The sequence below is a fragment of the Crotalus tigris genome, unplaced genomic scaffold (assembly GCF_016545835.1).
Source record: "Crotalus tigris isolate CLP2741 ecotype Arizona unplaced genomic scaffold, ASM1654583v1 scf7180000017871.4482833, whole genome shotgun sequence".
Classification (NCBI taxonomy): Eukaryota; Metazoa; Chordata; class Lepidosauria; order Squamata; family Viperidae; genus Crotalus; species Crotalus tigris.
In genome coordinates, this window is record NW_024096690.1 from 4,111,716 (window position 1) to 4,132,197 (window position 20,482).

The 20,482-nt window shown below is 36.6% G+C and overlaps 1 long non-coding RNA gene across 1 annotated transcript in view; it reads right to left on the bottom strand.

Moving 5' to 3' along the window:
• Positions 1-20,482, bottom strand: part of LOC120308139 — a 108,054-nt gene that overhangs the window by 83,102 nt on the left and 4,470 nt on the right. The window contains exon 2 of the long non-coding RNA XR_005556759.1: positions 20,062-20,091. This is a non-coding gene — a long non-coding RNA (uncharacterized LOC120308139). The remainder of the gene's footprint in view (positions 1-20,061; positions 20,092-20,482) is intronic.

Sequence of the window (20,482 nt, forward strand, 5' to 3'; positions counted from 1 at the left end):
GAGTTTGCTAGATAGTCATACTGATCAATCCTTGACCTGCACTTGCCTGCTTTTTGTATGCTATGGGACAATTCACTACAGCTAACTTGCCCAAGACAAATTGCCTTGGGACTAAAATTACATAATATCGAAAAAATGGTGAAATAGAATCATTAAAGAAGGGATGCAAAAGGAGACACAAAATGAAATGTGAATGACAAAAATTAAAATAATTTTTAATTGTTTAAAATAATTAAATAACATTGTTGAATTGTCCTGCGGTGAATTTTCCCATGGTGAATTGGTCACAGCAAAGTGCCGCATGGTGTGTTGGCCGTGAGGAGCTGTCCATGGCAAATTAGCCATGGTGAATTGGCATCAGTGAGTTGGGTGTGGCAAGTTGGCTGTGGAAAGTTGTCTCATTCTGACTGACTTGATACCCGATCCAAAATAAACATACAAGCTGACTGCATTTCCATTATAATTCCATGTGTTATCATCTTGAATGACTCAAGATACATTAGAATGAAATATGTCAAATTTCTCTAGATTTTGTCAACTAAGAAAAGTACTTTCCCTTTTGTTGGGTTTGTATTCAATAAAACTTAAGATTTTACTTTAAGAACTATTGGAATTGATTATAGCTTCAACAAGGAAAGTTAAACAACTATTAACCCAAGGTTTTATAAATATCAATATATCAAGGTCATGTTGATAACTATAAATGTATTAGGATTACATTGTATACAGCTTTCATTGTTTAAGATTAAATATGTACTTAAATTAAGAACAATAGGTATTCATAAATCAGCATGCGTGCTCATGAGAAAGTAGCTAATTAAATAAGAAGAAAATTTGTGTTTCTTGTTCCAGGAATTGTTTTGCTGTATCTCAGTTAATTATACCTTGATATCTTACAGGGAGAAATTTTCTAGTTACAAGAATTGTCCTCTTGTGTCAACATTGTCGCATCACTGTGTGAGCCAAATCTCTTTACTGCAAATAGAATAGTAAGCAAAAAAAGCATAGATGCACCTCTGTCAGAAATGAAGAAAAAAAACCTTATAATTAATTCAAAATAATATGCATTTTGGGAAAATGGGCCTTTTATATGATATTTTCATTGATAATTTCAAGGAAATAATTAGGTTTTCAAATGGGCAATTTACAGGAACTGAAAATATGGTAGCACTGAAGAAGTAAAGGACACAGATTCCTGAAGAGGTAAAGGACATAGATTCTCTTTTCCAAAGCAAGATAATCTTGAAAAATGAAAGCCATCTCAATTCACATATTTATCATCTGGGCAGTCTTTAGAAGTGGGGTATTGTTTTGGGAATGGCCAGGTTGCAGTGAGGCCTTGCTCATAACGAGTCATAAAGCTGATTCAGAATCCAGCAGCACATGCAACTTTTAGCATTTCTGGTTAAGCCTGTGTAACAGGGCTGACTTGCAAGCTGCACTAGCTCCCAGCAGGCCTCCATACACAATTCAAAGCACTGGTCATCACCTACAAAGCCCTCCTTGGCAGAAGGGTGGGCTTCTAATCCCAATCTCAATTTCCATCATAACTTTGGAACCATCTGTAATGCAGGGTGGTCAGAGCTTGGTCACAAATGCTTTAACTTTTGCTCAGGTGTCTGAATTTCCTGATAGTTTTGATGTGTCTCCTTTGTGATTTTTCCAGTTGTATTATATTCTTCAAATGGCAACGGCAAGATTGTAGACAGTACAGTATACCCTAATGTACATATATATATATATATATATATATATATATATATATATATATATATATATATATATATATATATTGTAGATTTGTGTAATGTAGTAGCATTACACAATTGTCAATTTTATTTTCAATGTATTTTCCAAGTATTTCTAGCATGTAATTTGGCTTTTCCATGTTGGCTGCATCCTGAGTTAGCTTCTTTGTTCACCTATCCATTGTGACCTCAGTCATACTGGACAGCTCTAAACCCATCAATATAGATGCAAAGTGATTTATCTATTTTTTAATTTATTTATTTTTTGGCAGGGAAAGGCAATGTGAATTCCTTTACAACTCTTTAGAGCTAACCCTTCAGGCTGCTCCTTGTGCTGGTGCCAGTTTAAGGAAAAACTAACCACATTAAAATGCTTTGGTAGCAGCTGGCAAGAAATCTGGTCTAGACTGTAAGCTTCTATGAGCATTCTCCGTTGGACAATTCCCCAGCTGTTGGGCCTCCCAAATTACCCTTCCAAGAAAGCCATTGCTAATTGTAGGGGCTGTTTTTCCCACACAGTTGAAAGTGTTTTACTTCAAACCGTGTGTCTTCCTTCCATTGAATTAAATGTGCTACTCTCTGAATTCCATCCCTTTCTCTTAGTAAATTGAATTTATATTCTCTGACCTCCTTGCCTTTCTTCACTGAACTGAATCAGTTACTAACTTCTCACAGATTATTATTGCTTCTTATTTGATATTCTTTGTGACAGATTTCCCATACGCTGTCAAGTGCTTATGGTTAGATTGCCTTCATATCATTAACCCCAAATGTTACTTAATAAATTGTTTGATTGGTCATTAATTAAGTTCATCCTTTGAATTTCAGGGACACATAAACCCATTTAATAATCTATAGTATAGAATAGCCAACAGAATCTGTGCTGTGGGAGGCTGTGTTTGTCTCTCATCTGCCGCAACTTCATGACATGCTTGCTAATTACGAAGATTAGAGTCCAACATATCTGGCAAAGCAAATAATTGGGGAAATCTAATGTAGAACATGCATTTCTGTTCTGAATATTTTCATGATGCATAATATCATTCACTAAACTCAAATGATCTGCTATAACCTGAATGAATGTCATTTAACTCCTTAGGCATCCATTGCTAACCTAGATTTATTTATTTATCAAATTTAGAAACTACCCATCTCCCTCCCTCTGAGTGGTATACAATATAAAATATTATAAACATAAAAACTGAATGTAAACATTTAAAATAAAAACAACTTTAGTTAAAAGTCAACATTAAATTAATTAAAAGATGGGGAGAGAGCTTTCTGGTACCAACCAGCTCTATGGCTGTGTGTGCTTCTCTGTGAGCCCAAAATTAGATGGCAGAGTCAGGTTTTTAGACATTTCCACAGACCAAGAGATTATGGGAACATCTCGCTTCTGTTGAGAGAATATTCCAAAATGTGTTTGTGTGTGTGTGGGGGGGGGAATGACAGAGAAAGCTCTCTTCCTGGATCAGAATTCTTTAACTGACTGGATCTGCCACATTCCTGTGTGACTGGGTGGACTGGATGATGTGATGGGGTAAAGATGGTTCTGTAGGCAGCTTGACCCATGTAGGGCTTTAAAGATTGTAACCAACACCTTCAATTGGATTCAGAATCAAACCAGCACTCAATACAGCTCATGCAGCAGATTTGTTACATGTGCCATTCTTTGGGCACCCAAGATTACTCATGTGGCTGCATTTTATCCAGCTGAAGCTTTGGGATACTATTCAAGGGTGGCTCCATGTAGAACACATCACAATAGTCTAATGGAAGATGACCAGGGTATGAGTGACCAAGTGCAGAGTCATCCTATCCAGGAAACAGTATAACTGCAGCAAATTCTCTCCAAGCCATGACTGCCACCAATTTTTGAGCAGGAGCCATCAGTTCAAGATGACCCCAGATTATCCACTAGGTTACTCTGGTATAAAGCAATCCCATTCAAGACAAAGATAGACTAGACTAGACTAGAACAGAATGGAATGGAATGGAATAGGGTGGGGTGGGGTGGGGGGAAGGGGGCGGGACAGGACAGAATAGAATAGAATTAGAGCTGGAAGGGACATTGGAGGTCTTCTAGTCCAGTCCCCTGCTCGTGCAGGAGAACCTATATCATCTCAGACAAGTGACTGTCTAGCCTCTTCTTAAAAATCTCCAGTGATGGAGAGCCCACGATTTCTGGAGGCAAGCTGTTCCACTGGTTAATTGTCCTCACTGTCAGGAAGTTTCTCCTTAATTCCAGGTTGCTTCTCTCTTTGATCAGTTTCCAACCATTGTTTCTCGTCCTGCCCTCTGGTGCTTTGGTGAATAACATGACCCCCTGTTCTTTCTAACAGCCCCTCAAATACTTGAACACTGCTATCATGTCTCCCCTATTTCTTCTTTTCTTTAGACTAGCCAAACCCAAGTGCTGCAGCCTTTCTTCGTATGTTTTAGTCTCCAGGTCTTTGATTAGCTTAATTACTCTTTGAATTTTTTCCAAACTCTCAACATCTTTTTTTATAATATGGTGACCAAAACTGACTGCAGTATTCCAGGTATGGTCTTACTAGGGTTTTATAAAGCAGTACTAATACTTCACATGATCTTGATTCTATGCCTCTGTTTATACAATCCAGGATTGTATTAGCTTTTTTGGCTGCTGCTGCACACACGGGCTCATAATCAAGTGATCGTCCACTAGGACTCCAAGGTCCCTCTCACAGTTGCAGTTTTGAGCCAGATCTTGCCTAATCTGTACTTGCACCTTTGATTTTTTTTCCTGCCTAAATGTAAAACTTTGCTTTTCTCCACATTGAAACTGTTGGATACGGCCCATTGTTCAAATATGTCAAGATCTTTTTGGATCCTGTGTTTGTCTTCTGGGGTGTTGGATATTTCTGCCAGTTTAATGTCATCTGCAAATTTGATGAGTTCCCCTTCAATTCCCTCAACTAAGTCTGATGAAGATATTGAAGAGTACTGGGCTAAGATGGAGCCTTGTGGTACCCCACTGCTTATTTCTCTCCATGTAGATGTAGTGCCATTGAGGACTACTTGTGAATACGGTTTGCCAGCCAGCTACAGATCCATCTGGTGGTGATGTTGTCTATTCCACCTTTTTCTAGCTTACCAAGGAGTAGGTTGTGGTCTACTTGATCAAATACCTTACTGAAATCTAAGTATACTACGTCCACAGCATTTCGCTGGTCTACTAGTTTAGTCACTTTATCAAAGAATGAAATAAATTGTTTGGCATGATCTGTTTTTAACAAACCCATGCCAGTTATTACAGTGGTGGGATACAAATATGTGAACAACTGGTTCTCTGTGTGGATGCCACTTCCGGAAGTCCATTCTGGGCCTGAGCAACAAAAAATTATGTACCGATTCTGCCGAAGTGATATGAACCAGTTGAATCCCACCACTGGGTTACTAGTTATAACTTTGTTTTCTTCTAGTTGTTCGTTGATCTGGTTTTTGATTATCTTTTCTAGGATCTTTTCAGGTATTGATATTAAACTATAGTTTCCTGGGTCCATTTTTTCCCCTTTCTTGAAGATGGGAACCAAATCAGTCCTTTTCCAATCCTCAGGTATTTCCCTGTTGCTCCTGGATTTTTGAAAGATATGGTTCTGAGATAACATCTGCCAGCTCTTTCAGAACTCTGGAATGTAGTCTGTCAGGTCCCAGTGATTTATATTCATCAAGGAAGGATAGGTATTCTCTTACCATTTTTCGGCTTATTTTAATTTTTATTTCTAGTTTGTCTTTTGCAGTGGGGTTTTTTTTGTATGTTGTACTGTAGTTTCTTTTTGTGTGAAAACTGGTGCAAATAATGAGTTAAGCAGTTCTGCTTTCTTCCTGTTGTCTGTTATTTTCTTGCCATCCTCTCTCTTTAGTGGACCTACAGTTTCCTTAACTTTGTTCTTGTTGTTGATATATTGGAAAAAACTTTTTTTTAATTATCCTTGATTTCTGCTGCAAGTCTTTGTTTGTTCTGAGCCTTTGCTTTCCTGACTTCATCTCTGCATGTTCTGGCTGACTGCTGATAATTGGCCTTAGTTATGTGCCCCTCTTTCCATTTCTTTTTGTCTTTCAGTTTGTCAGAAAGATCTTTGTGCAGCCATGTTGGTTTCTTCTTGAATTTCTTGTTTTTCTTTTTCAATGGTATTGTGATGATTTGGGCTTTTATGATTGCATTTTTCAGAGTTTCCCATGTTTCTTGGGTTGTTTTCCCCTTTAGGATTTTCATCCATGGGATGAAAGTGCTCTTTGAATTTGTTAAAATTGGCTCTTTTGAAGTTTAAGTTTGGTTGGATTGTTTACTATTGCTAGTGTTTGCATTATATTAAATTCCAAGATTATGAGATCACTTTCACCCAGGGTTCTGGCAACTTCAACTCCATCTATCACTTCTTCTCTATTAGTAAGAATTAAGAACCAGTATAGCTTTATGTCTAGTTCCCTCCTCCATGTTTTGGATGACAAAGTTGTTGGCTAGGTTAGTTAGGAATCTGATCTCCCGCTCACTGCAGAGTTAGTCTCCCAGTTGATATCTGGATAGTTGAAGTCTCCCATTACTACTGTGGTATGCTTCCTACATACATTTGTTAACTGTTTGGCAAATAATTCATCTATTTCTTCAGATTGGTTGGGTGGCCTGTGATATACACCTATGGCAATGTCACTTTTTTCCCTCTTTTATATTGACCCATTCTGGAGAGATTTTATCTTTGATCATGTGCATTTTTATAGATATGTAATGTTCTCTTATATATAGTGCAACTCCCCCTCCTCTTTTTGTAGACCTGTTTCTTTTGAACAATTTGTATCCATCCATAAGTCCATTCCATTCATGGGTTTCATGCCACCAGGTTTCTGTAATGCCAATTATGTCATATCCTCCCTTGTGCACTATTTCTTCTAGTTCACCCTGTTTGTTTCCAAGCATTTGTATATAAGCATTTAAGACTTTTATGCCTGTCCATGGGTATGTTTATTGCATCTCCTGATTTTTGTTTGAGTTTTTCTTTTTTTCTCATCATTGCCTACCTCATTTTTTGATTTGTTTTCTTGGGATTTATGATTGGTTTTGGGTTCTAGAGATTCTAAAGATTGGTCACCCTTCCCCCTCAATTTTGGTTTTAAAATAATAAACTCCAGGACAGAAAGGGGACCTCACATATAGCTCCTGCATTCAGGGTTTAGTTATTGTCCATCCAAGCCTCCAGGCACCACAAAAGAACACCCATAGTATCACTCTCTTCACTTGGAACAGAGATATAGAGCTGTCAAAGAACAGGTGGAAGTCATAGCTAGGAGCTAGCATATTGACTATACTTCATTCCATGGTAATGGATGATCTCATCCGGTGATTTCATGTAGATGTAGAAGCAGAGAAATCACTGAGCCCTGCAGCACCCCTCAAAGCAGGGGTCATGAGCTCACTTCCTATCAACCTCATTTGGGACTAGCTTCATCACAGAACTGTGCCACCAATCTCCAACTGCCTAGGTCAGCCCAAAAGGATACCATGATCAATGGTATCAAAGCCAAGAAGAGCAAGAAGAGCAAGGATGAGTGTACCACTTCCATTCTGCTTCCACCATAAATCATCCATGTGTGTGTGAGACCATATCCAGGCCTGAAACTTGACTGAAAATATAATCTATTTACTCCAGGATCTCCTGGAATTGTAATATTACAATATTCTCAACTATTTTCCTTAAAAAGGGAAGGTGGGAATCTAGATGAAAATATCCAAAACAGTGAGCGTGAGTATTGGTTTCTTGAGGAGATGGCACCAAAGGCAGATGGTGGGTGGTGAGGATTATGAAGATGCCACAATGTGGAAATATGCATATTGGAAATATCCAAACTCAGTATCTGTGTCATGGCATCAAAAGTGGAGTTTGTGCTGCAATATTGTAATGCATGCTTCATCATTTGCCTCTCCAAGATCACACTCTCTGCACACTGTGAAATATCAATTTGAAAAAAGTAATCAGAAAATCTTTGTATGGGAATGTACAGAACAGTTCCTGTAATATTTTACAAAAACAAAACAAAAAAGTCTTGTGAGAAAGACATATCTCATTGTCACTATTGTGTTAAATCTAAAATACAGGAAGTTAACCTTTTTTATTGCAGGAGAAAAAAGTTAACTTAAACAAGAAAGAGGCCAAAATAAGGGCCATTTGAGAGGAATCTAGTAAAACACATGAAATGATAAATTCCCAGTACTAACTTTCTCACAAAAACTACAAAAGGAGAAAAACCGTCACATTCTCAGAGATAAAATTGATAGATTGGATGAGAGCTGAATCCACCCATTGTTAAATTTCTGAGTTTACCTGATGTGCTGAAGCATTCATACTATGCACAATGACAAGTGATTCCAAAAAAATAGCAGCCATTTCCTTCCACTCCAGTAATCTGGATTAAAAACATGTTTGACAGAGAGAGATAAATGTGGCATGAGAGGATTTGCCCCATGGAAAGCACATCCTGTGTTGATAAGACTATCAAGGAAGAAACTAAACAAGGCACATTGTCACGTGTCACTTCTTTTCCATTTGGTTTATGTTTGTTGTTAAATAAGCATACAGTTACAGGCCAGAATTAGGGTAAGCACAGAGAAGACAGAAAAAAGGATTGCTGAGATTTCCCTTTTCTGCCATATATCCTCCACCTCAATCATTTTGTGGGGAAAATTGCAGAAATTCCCAGCTCCTTTTCCTTTATGATGAAAAGAAAGAAAGGAGAATGGAGAGAATGAAGATATTTAGAAGAAGAAGAAATTCCTCCTCTTTCCCTATCATTTTTTTCACTTTTCCTGTCAAGTCTAGTTTTTACAGTAGAGAATTGCCAGGAAAAAAAGAACACACAAGGTTCCATTTGGACTCTGCCGTTTTCCCCCCCTACCATATTAAATAGGGATTGGAGATCCTTGCTGTAAGTATAATTTTTGGAAGGGATGATTGTCTCTAAAACAGTCTAGCATTGCTCTCCCCACCAGACTAAACAGAGCTTGACAATGATGTGCTGATATTCACTGCGTGGTAGAAGACTGAGCTAATGTTAATGTCTCTCAGGGTCTCATTCTTTTTCAATTTTAAAAAAGATCTTCTATTTTCAAAGCAACATAAAGTTTTTAATGTGCATTTTATGCATTTTTATTAATATTTAAATCTGTATATAATATCTTATCTAGGATGCCAATTTGTTAAAAAGTGGTTTTGTGCACTATTTTCAACAACAGTAGTTTTCTACATACTTATAGAGTTTTGTACTAATTTCTGATTGGAAAATTACGCTGCAATCTTTTTTTAAAATGCATATTTTAAAAATACACAATTAAATAAGCTGTCATTAATATGCAGAGTAAATACTTCTGTCCTGATGTACTACAGGATCACCTTACTAGAAGATATTATGGTTTACATAATTGATCAGGGTGGTAAAATAGAAACTAAGGCAATTGGCCTATTTAGCCCAGACCCTTAATACTGAAGTTACAGTATGAATTCTAAGATCCCATCTCTTGAAATTTTACAGATCATTATGTTGTAATTAATTATATAGCCTTTTAAAAATTTATATATTTTTTCCAAAAATTATATATGAATCAAACTAATAGGAAGAGAGTCCAGCTAGGATGGAAATAATGTTGCTGAATGAGATTCCAATCAAGAGATGTAATATTAATCTATATGATTGGGCCTAATATTGCTAGTTTGGGGTTAAAACAACAAGATTTTGAATATCAATTTACAAAGGTCACACTTGTCAAGTCTGCATATGCAGTAATTATTGATCAACTCTCCACTATATTAATTGTCTCCTAATGTATCCTGAAGCTGAGATTCATTGAAAGGATTTATAAAGAACAACATGTCATTGATAACTTTTCTCATGTGACGAAGTTGACAGTAGAACTGCTCCACAAACAGGTTAAGAAACCTTATCTACATTTCAGAAAATCAATTTGTTCCAGAAAAGATTCTTTGATTGCTATGCCATGAACACAAGGTCAAATGAAGTAATAAATAGAGAACATCCAATAAGCCACTAACCCACAAATGAATTCCTTGGAAACAAGTTTCATTAGCTTTCCTTGTAGCCACATCATATGTTTAAGGCTGGGTGTAAGTTTACATTACTTTGCTTCCATTGGCACAGTGGACCTTAGAGGCCGCAATGGTATGTGTTTTTCATGCAAAATCCAGGCTTTGCTAAAAGTGTCTTTTTAACAAAGAGACCTTCTCTGAAGGAGATGGGCAGTTAAAAAATATGAAATTTAAATAAATAAAATCACTGATAATTTGTACTTTTGGACGGAACCTGCAGACTAACTATACCACTGGAAACAAATAATAAAAATAATGTGGGGAAAAAAGGTAAACAGTAGAGCAAATAAATACTGGAGAAAAAGATCTCAAAAAATATAGCATTTCAAAATGATTTCAGTGCTCTGTGTACTACTGGTAAACATCTCTGAATTGTATCATTCATGATTATTTACCACTTCATGCAGTAAGGAAGCCAGTGGTTCAAAGCTTATTTGGGCTATGGATTCATTAGTCAAGATACTCTTTATTAGCTTTATTACCTTCCTACAATCCAGAAGGTGTCATAGTATAGTGCAGTGGTGGTGAACATATGGCACGCGTGCCGCTGCCCCAGCCTCGCCTTCCCCCAAGACCCCCTCCTCACCAGCAGCTCCCCTGGAGGAGAGTCGCCCCCGAGTGTGGCCCACATGGAGCAGCGCAGCCAAGGACATGACAGCCAGGCAGCGTAGACAAGACTCTGCCCTCATGCCCCATCCCACACAGTTGATGCTGCAGAGCGTGGGCAGAGGGCAGGCCGCCATGGTGTTGCTGGCTGCCTGGGCGATCTGTGGTGGTCCCTGGAGGTGGTGAGTGGCCCTGTAGACAGGTGGGGTGCGGGTGGGGTGGGGGTGGGGCAGGAGGTGGAGCAGGGGCAGGGGCAGATTTGGGGCACTCGGTCTCTAAAAGGTTCACCATCACTGGTATAGTGGCTATCTTTTTGTGTATTTTGCTTTTTCAAGATGTATGGATATTACTGATTCAAAATCAATCTTCCTATGATTTCACTTAATTAGCTACTGCTTGTCAAACCTTATCAGAATTCAGCTGTGAAGAAGTTCTTATTACTATGAAGTTAAGACTTGAAGTAGAATTTGCATATCAGAAACACAAGGGTACTATATAATTTACTTCATCAGAACTTAGTATAGTCTGTAATTTCAGCCTCTGAAATTTGACTGCTTAATGTGTGGCTTGAGCCCTGTCCACTGGAGTTTGTTCAATAAACCACAGTTAAACTCAGTCAGACACTTAAGTCCTGCAAGCCTAAGCTTTCTTTACTACTCTCTCATGTCAAGAATCCAATTCCAAGCTCTGAGTGAAGCCAAAGAGAGGCCTCTTCCCCCGTTTTCTGCAGCAAGCTTTATATATGCAACCATATCAGCTAGAATACTTGCAAGTGGTGGCCTACCAAAGAAGATATATTCCAAAATGTCCCTGCTGCTTTGAAGCAGCCTGTCCCAGAAGCAGATAATACAATTGAAAAGTAAGCTTTAACCATTTCCCCCAAAATTTGATCTGGCTAATATGGTAATGGATTATATTGGAAAGAATTGTTCACAGGATATCGGTAGTGGATCAGTTTATGGTCAGTAGTTATGGGAAGGTAGAAAGTCATACTTGCCACTCTTTGTGCTGAATGCAGCTAAGAAAAGCACAGTTAGAGTCAGCAGTAAAATTTCAAAACAAATAACTTTTAATTTTTTTCAAGTTAACCAAACTTGAAAAAAATGCAACAAAATGGAACAGCCACAACACATCCATAGAAAAAAATACTAGTAAGACAAATATTATATTGAATCTTTTTGAATGTGCTTCCCTTCAAATCAGTGTTGACTCCTGGTTACTGCAAGGATTAGACTTTATAGTTTCTTCGGCAAGAATTTTGGAAGTGGTTTGTCATTTCTTTTCCCCTGGGTTGAGAAAGAGCAACTGGGTGAAGATCACTCAGCTGGTTCAGTGCCTAAGGCAGAAACTCATGGTTTCCTAGTGTCTAGCCTGGTGTCTTAACCATATACTTTATTAACTCTCATACTGAAGCTATTGCTGCCCTATTAGATGAAATGTAAGGTGTTCTATGGCTTAGTATGTTGTTAATAGTGATCAAATCCTGCAGGTTATTTGCATTAATGTGCAGTTAGCAACAATAAGCTGGACTGTACCCAATAGGGGAACAAGTGCAAAGAGCTCATCTGGTCACACAGAAGAAATACCTGAGAAGAGATTCTAGGAAACATGAGAAGGTAGAGTGGTTCTTCAATAATTAGTGTCCAGATAAGAGAAGATTTGAGATCACCTACAGATGTCCAGATAACTGCTTCTTGTGAAAGGACCAAAAGATAGAGGTCTCTGGCAGGTCTAGGGTTGTGGAAGTTAATAGAATAATCTTGTTTGTCAAACTGTGATTGGCACCTTTGAAGGAACACTAAGTTTGCATACTTCCTTTTCTAATCATTTTGGAAATTGCTTGTTAACTGTTCTTAGCTATTAGGAAGTTTGTATCAATTGTACTAAATTCTTTTCAGTTGGAATTCAGGCCTGGATGTGGGACAGAAACAACACAGGTTGCATTTTTGAATAATCACTGGTGGGTGCAAGATGGAAGATGTGCATCCATCTATCCGTCCATCCTATCAGTGGCCTTTGTTATTATTGATCCTGGTATCTTTCTGATAGGTTTGGGGGATTGGGGATGGGTGGCACTGTGCTCATTCTCCTTTCTGAGCTCACTTCCAGGCAGTGGCATTGGAGAGGATCCTTAAATTGTGGGGTTCCATGGGGTTCAGTGCTCTCTTCTCTCTTATATAATACCTACATGAAGCCATTAGATGAAATCATAGATTACTGTGGGATCAGATATCATCAGTACAGTGGTGATACCCAATCATACCTTTCTGCCCCTGGCAAAGCAATGCTGTTGATGTCCCATCCCAGTGCCTGGAAGCTCTGGAGTCCTGGATTGGGAGCTTCAGGCTTCAGCTGAACCCTAGAGTGGCTCTAAATTAGGGGACCCTCCAGCTCAGGGTTTATGCTATCTTTGGTAATGGATGAGGTTTCATTTCCCCAAACAGACATGGTGTGCATCTTGGAAGACCTCCTAGACTCAAAACTCCTGTTTAAAGAGCAAAACTTTTAATGAACAAATTCATTGTGTCTACTCTACCTTCATATGAATATTCCTTAAGTGCACTTGAAGTGGACAGTCTTTCATAGCAGCACAGTTTTACAGTAGACTGATCAACAGAGAAAGTGAGTTTATGGAAGCTGCTAAAAATTGAGCCAAGACTATTGATGTCTTTAGAGAAAACACACTTGTTTGCAATAACATATTGTACTGTGTATTAACCCCAAAGCATCCATTTACCTATAAGAGAATAATCGTAGGGATACAGCTATATGAAACTCATAACAGAGAAATCTTTTTAAAGGTAATTCTGCATTCGTAGATTTTATACAAAATTAATACAGAATTACTATTCATTAAGCTTTTGCAAAGTAGGACTCATTAATGCATGAACTTACTTAAATAGGCCTCATGCTGTGAGGCGCATAATATTGCTATATTCCCTGGGGAAAAAAGCCTCCAGGTATTTTGTTTTGCCTGATATTTGCATACAGTTCATTCCACTTAGCTATGGCTTTTTTCCTGACTTATTTATATCCAGTACCTTTATTCTAAGGTGGGAAATTATTTTGACACATTAAAAGAAGAAATTGAGTTCCTTTAATAATTCTTTGCTTCAGCAGGAATTATTTTTTAAGCTTCTCATAGTATCTGCAACTGTCACCTAATAAAATACTTCTTCAAATAAAGGACAGGAGGTTCTACAGAAATGCATTCCTTGGGATTTAATAACAATAATAATAATAGAGTTGGAAGGGACCTTTGAGGTCTTCTAGTCCAACTCCCTGGTCAGGCAGGAAAACTATACCATTTCAGACAAATGATTGTCCAGTCTCTTCTTAAACACTTCCAGATTATTTTACTAGCGAAGCACCTGGGCAACCTCCCTCCCTCCATTCTATGTGGCAATCTAGAATGATAGGGAAAATGGCTGCAGCCATGCTCATTTGTAGACTTGACATTACAATCACATGACCATAGAGTGATGCAATGAAAGGATCATAAGTCAGATTTTCCATAGTAGATTGCAGCTTACAGCATTTTCTGTATCTGGTATGAATTTTTGCAACCAGATACTGTGGTTCTACAGACAGAATTAAGTCTTCTTGATAACTGTCCCTGATCTCTGGAATGTACTCACTGTTGAATGGTAGAAACACACATTGTTGTCATTTAAAAGTTGTAAAACTTTTTTTAAAAAAAGAAATCAGGCTTTTAGGGGTAAATAATTTTAAATTAGTTTTCCCTATTCTCATATTTTCATTCATTCTATTTTTAAGTCTTAATAGTCAATAATAAAAACATTTTAAAAATAAATACATTAATTTTTTAAAAAATAAATAAATAGCAAGCAAAGCCCATTGAAGACAGCAGAAATAAGGCTACAATTAAAATTCTGAAGAAAAAAGTAGAGATGCAAGACCTTCTAAAAATAACAAAATACAATAAGAATTGTTAAATTTACAGAAACAGGAAAACTTGTACAAAGAAGAGAAGAAATTTACAATCTGTATCAAGATCTAACAGACAGGAGTTATACTCACTCCTTAATTTCTTGTACAATTGTGCTGTTTCTCACTAAATAACATTCATTTTAGGGTTTGGGAGAATATGTGACTGTGTGGGATATCTTCATTGCCAAAACAGATTTTTTTTTTCTAAGAAAAAGAGATCATTGTTTCCCGAATGGAAGAATGTCCTGATGAAATTTTTCTGCTGTTAACCACAGTGAACTATACCATAACTGTATCTGCTTTGTCCTTGCTGCTTTGAATGATTTCACATAAGAAACAACGAGTCTCCAATTTTGCAGTAGATGGACCCTCTGCTAAATTAAACAGATACCATACAATTGATAGTTTATTCAAATATTGAATCAAATTGCAAGGTCACTTAAGAGACAAAATAGGAGGAGGTAAAATAAAGACATATTTAAATGCACAGTTCATGAAAATTTAATTTTAAAATGTATTTATAAACTGAACCTGAAAATAATTTTATTTTTCCAAAGCTAGAACTGAGGCTCCCAGATCGTCCACTACTATTAAAAAAGTTTTTATTTTCCATTTATTCATACAAAATACAATTAAATTCCTAACCATTGGTACCGCCTGCCCATTCCCCCCAGGCTGCGTCCACCCTCTCTAATCCTTCCCCACTTCCCTCTTCTTTCTCTCCTCCCCTCCTACTCTCTTCCCCTCCCCTTCTCCTCTAACCATCCTACTTCCTCCCTACTCCTTCCTCCCCTCTCATCCCTCTCACACACATGAACGCAGCATAGGGGAAATGCCCAAGCGTTTACCATGTCTATATTATCATTACCCACCCACTCACCCACCCACCCACCCTCAACCCTCCCCCCTCGCTTCCCAGACCAGAATACAGGGTTATTATTAAGAAAGTTAACAATAATAAAAAAGAAAAAAGAAAAAAAGAAAATAAAAGAGGGAAGAAAACATCATACTTAACCTTTAACTCCCCTTAATTAAGTCATATAAACAAATCTCTACAACAGTTACTATAAAATTTACTCATAAAATAAACGAAACTTTATAGTCCCATATTTTTTCTGAATATAATCTATCCATCTTCTCCCTACAATAATATATCTTTCTTGTGTATGATCCTTCAAATAAGCAGAAATTTTTGCCATTTCTGCAAAGTTAGAAACTTTAAATATCCATTCTTCTAAAGTAGGCAACGAGTCCTTCTTCCAATACGAGCCTACTAAAACCTTGCAGCAGTTAATAAATTCAACATTAAAGTAGTTTCTTTGTCATTTAAATCCACAAAGAAACCCAATAAGAATAATTGAGGGGTGAACTTTATCTTCCTTTTAAAAATCTGTGGAATGTTCCACCAAATCATAATCCAAAAAGCCTTTATCTTTTTACAATTCCACCAAACATGAAAATATGTCGCATCCATATTACCTATCATTACCTATTATCTCCAACATTTGGGTTGTAAATTTGGATACATACAAGATAATTTTTTAGGATCTAAATGCCATCTGTAAAACATTTTATAAAAATTTTCCCTCAGATTTTGAGCTTGTGTAAATCTAACATTTCTAATCCAAATTGTCTCCGATAAGTCCAATGGGATTGGATCCTGGATATTCTGAGCCCATTTAATCATACAGTCTTTAACCAATTCTGTTTCAGAGTCTAATTCTATTAAAACATTGTAAATTCTTTTTATATGGGCCTGACTTTAATCTGAATAACCAGATTTCCATCTTCTAGTGTTATTCCTTCTTTTTTATCTACAGTCCACCTGTCCACTATTTGTAAATATTGAAACCATGACTGTAGAATATTTTCTTGCCTTAATACATCTAGAAATTTTAAATGCCAGTCCGAACCTGACCAAGTTAATAATTCTTTATACGAAATTTTATCAAAATTCATCCCCTTAGAAATCCCCTCAATTGCATGTCTAGGAATCCTCCAGATAGGTATTTTATAGTTTAACCTATAATAATACTTTTTCCAAACTCGAAGTAAGGCACTCCTCAAAATATGTGATTTGAAAGCCCGGTCCACTTTCTTATTAAAAATTAAATATGCATGCCAACCATACATTAAATTCCACCCTTCAAGAACAAGAATATCCTTATTTGTTAAATTAAGCCAATCACTTATCCAAGTTAAGGCGGCTGCATCATAATATAATTTCAAGTTAGATGCTTTAAGTCCTCCTCTTTCTCGGGCATCTTGCAAAATCTTAAACTTAACCCTTGGTTTTTTCCCAGCCCAAATGAATTTATTGATACCCTTCTGCCATTCCTCCAAATTTACATCTTTTTTAAAATAGGTATCATCTGAAACAAGAAAAGAAACTTTGGTAGAACATTCATTTTTACAGCTGAAATTCTCCCCAACAATGACAATTGCAGTTTTTTCCAGTCATTTAAATCCTTTTGCACTTTTGCCCATAGTAATTCATAATTATTTTTATACAATTTTCCATTTGAGGCAGTTAAATATACTCCCAGATATTTAACCATTTTCACCATCTGAAAACCTGTGGCTTTAACCAAACTTTCCTTGTCATTGGCTAACATATTATCTAAGACTAAGATAATATCTTAGTCTTATGATTATTGACTTTAAAACCAGAAACTTTTCCATACTGTATTATAAGTTCTAATAGACAATCAACCGCTCTAATCAGTTGTTCTAAAATCAAAACCAAATCATCCGCAAAAGCCCGTAATTTATACTCATTTTTTCTTATCTTTTCAGATCGTCCACTACTGATGTGTTTCATGTATTATTTATTTATTAGATTTATTTTTGACTTTTCATTTAGTAGCTCAAGAAGACACACATGTTGCTTCTATTTTTTTCCCCTTTAATAATAGTCCTGTGAGGTGGATTGGATTGAGACAGAGGGACTGTCACAAATTCTGAAATTCAAGCTAGGCTTTTTATACAGTAGCTACTTTCACTGGGCTGCTAACCTCAAGAACTACTGTCAGAAAGTATTATTTTTTCTTTCCCAAAAAATTCCCCCAAGAAATTCTACATTTGGGGAAAGGCCTCACAGCATCATGTTGTCCCAAACTCCTTTTCTGTAACTCTCATGGTTCTCCCCCCAAATATCATTACTCTAAATTAATGCCATAGTTTTTTGCCCCAGTAAGATGGAAAATATGAAAATATGACATAACATATAATGTTCCCAGAATCCTAATTTTGAACATTCCTCAAAATTTCCTTCAAACTCAGCACTGCTTATATCTGTGGAATGACTCCAACCATTTCTAGTCTTTAGTCATTTCTTCACAACATTAAGATATTCATATATTAATATTTTTGAATTTTAAAAATGATTTCCTACATATGTCTTACGTAGTAAGTTTCTAAGGTTTTTCTAGGAACTTCTGGGGATAGAAAGATATTCCAAATCTTCCTTTAGAAAATTATGCGCAACCCATAATCATTCTTCTGGGATTATATGAAGTTAATATATCCAAATTAATTCATTGGTAAAATAGTTGTGCAAAATTGCTGATGGGGATCATTTTGCCTTGGAAATTACCAAGGAATCTTATATTCTTAATTGGCCTTAAAAGGGTGCAAAATGTGTCTTTGAAGACACACTTCAGTCCGTTTCATGACATCACATTTAAAATTCCTATTTTAGAAAACTGGCCCTTCAGTTATCAGGGAACATCTGTTTGAAAAATTCAAATCTGACTAAAACTACATCTTTTAAAAATATTGTAAGTGTATTTTTGTCTGCCCAACGGTATCATTTTTCATAGTCAGAAGTCAAGTGTTTCATAATATTCTGTTGCTAACAGTTCTTTTTTTATAAAGTGGTGCTTGATTTGAGTTCCTCTTCAGCTGAATAGTAGCTGCTGTCAATTTCTTTTACTTTTAAATGAAGCACTGAAATGTGCAGTTACCCTAAAGCACAGTAGTATTCAAAATAGATAGCAGTCATAGTTGAAATTCAACAGATTTTTTATCAAGTCTGCTATCTGGTCATTCCTCTCAGAAGACCCTGGAGTTTTTTGGTGCTGCAGGAACACTGTCTCTTCTTCCCTTGCTCTGCTGACGAGCTGTCAAGCAGCCACATAAATTAATTCTGAAAATTTCTCAAGGTTTCAGAAGGGCACTGAAATAAGAAGATGAACAATAATATGTAAGTTGCTTCTACATGCAATCTGCATATTCAAAACTGGAAAAAAAATCCAGCAGGGGGTGGATTTTTTTTATTTTTTGCTGAATTTCCTGAAATTGAAGTATGGATTGCTCTAATACTAACAACAACAACAATAATAATAATAATAACAATAATAATAATAATAAAGTTGGAAGGGACTTGGAGGTCATCCTGTCCAAACCCCTGCTCAGGCAGGAAACCCATTTCAGACAAATAGCTATCCAGTCTCTTCTTAAAAACTTCCAGTGTTGAAGCATTCACAGCTTCTGGAGACAGGTTGTTCCATTGATTAATTGTTCTAACTGTCAGGAAATTTCTCCTTAGTTCTAGGTTGCTTCTCTCTTTGGTTAGTTTCTATCTGTTGCTTCTTGTCCTGCCTTCAGGTGCTTTGGAGAATAGCTTGACTCCCTCTTCTTTGTAATAACTCCTGAGATATTGGAACACTGCTATCATGTCACCTCTCGTCCTTCTCTTCATTAGACTAGAGTCTAGACATTCCCAATTCCAGCAACCGTTCCTTATATGTTATGGCCTCCAGTCCCCTGATCATCTTTGTTGCTCTTCTCTTTACTCTTTCTAGAGTCTCAACATCTTTTTTACATTGTGGTGACCAAAACTGGATGCAGTATTCCAAGTGTGGCCTTACCAAAGCATTATAAAGTGATATTAACCTTTCACGTGATTTTGATTTATCCCTCTGTTAATGCAGCCTAGCACTGTGTTGGCTTTTTTGGCAGGTGCAGCACACTGCTGGCTCATATTTAAGTGATTGTCCACTATAGCCAAGCCAAATGTCAGTTGTCTACATTTGTCTGCTCCTCCATAATTTAAATTCATCCTTCCTATGTAGTGAGGTCACAACATTAGGAATTTTAAACATTAGACAAAGCAAAGCACCTCCCCTTATGAAAGAAGAGATTGAGAGATGGTATAGCTGGATGGGAAGTCCCAAAAACTCATGAACAGATGTTTGGAGGCTGAAAATAAAACCCCCAAAATCTAATTTTGTATTCCTCCTGCTATTTTTTTCCACATTTGAATTTTTCAATTAATTTTAATGTATTGATTTTAAAATTAATTTTAATACATTAATTTTAAGGTATTAATTTTAAAAGTGATATCTTTACATATCAAGATAAAATAGATGTTTCATTTGTTAATCTTAAAAATGCTTTCAGGATCAAAATGTTAAAGCAGTTCACAATTTACTTGATTAATTGGTAGAAATGAGGCAGCTGCTAGCACTGAGCTCAGCATTCATACACACAGACCAGGCACAAAACAGAAATTCCAGATTTTTCCAGTTGTTTTGGTGTAGGGCTTCATTATTTCTCTTTTTCTTTGCTGCAGTGATAAAATTTCACAAAATCAGATCCCAATTTCTACAATCACTTTTCATGCATTAGTAACTTACCTTTTTGTAGAATTACTTTCATTTCATAACCTAGAGGAAAAAAATGGATTCATTGATGGCAATCTTGGGAAGCTTCTTAAATACTTCATATCCTTAGCAACTCATAGGTTTGCAAGTTCCCAACAATATGGCTGATGACATGGCCACTGACTGAATTTTATCGGCTACTGAGACTGTTGCAGCTGTCCCCTCACATCCCTGAACACTGTTGTTTAATACTAATAACTGAGTCTACAGTATAATTTGTAGCTCCTAGAAAAAAGTTTGCTTGTTTCAAAAAATAAGTTTGTTTCAAAATGCTTGTTTAAGCATTATTCTGTTCATGTGTGCATATGACAAAGGAATGAATATAAATATGAACGCATGATTAATTTGATTACTTGTGATGAAAAATTGAAAGAATTCGTGAAGGACACAAAAG